Below are 504 nucleotides of genomic sequence, written 5' to 3' on the forward strand. Positions count from 1 at the left end.
ATAAATAAAGTATGTGTTGTATGCAGGTCACTTTGACGGTTTGTTAACATGCTGGGACAGCGAGAGTTTATCTCGTTTTGTGTGGCAGCAGCAGACAAAAGAAGCAGCAACAAATGCAGTGTCTATACACCCCAATCAACCTCTTGCTGCTACAGCAGGAAGAAACGGAGCTGTTAATATTTGGGATCTCAGAACTAAACATAATGTTAGATTCTCTTCTTTTTGTTTTCTTTTTTTTTGTTTTTTTTTTAGGGTTTAGGGTTTATGTTTGTTTTTTTTTTTTGGTTGCTTGTTTGTTTTGTTTGTTTGTTTGTTTGTTTGTTTGTTTGTTTGTTTGTTTGTTTGTTTGTTTATTTTGTTTGTTAGCTAGCTAGCTAGCTAGTTGCGTTTAGAGTTTATGGTGGGGGGCCGGGTTTAGGGCTCAGTGTGTTATATGCTAGGGTTTAGGGTTTAGGGTTTAGGGTTTAGGGTTTAGGGTTTAGGGTTTAGGGTTTAGGGTTTAGG

The sequence above is a fragment of the Eimeria mitis genome, genomic scaffold, assembly GCF_000499745.2.
Source record: "Eimeria mitis Houghton genomic scaffold, Emh_scaff2184, whole genome shotgun sequence".
Classification (NCBI taxonomy): domain Eukaryota; phylum Apicomplexa; class Conoidasida; order Eucoccidiorida; family Eimeriidae; genus Eimeria; species Eimeria mitis.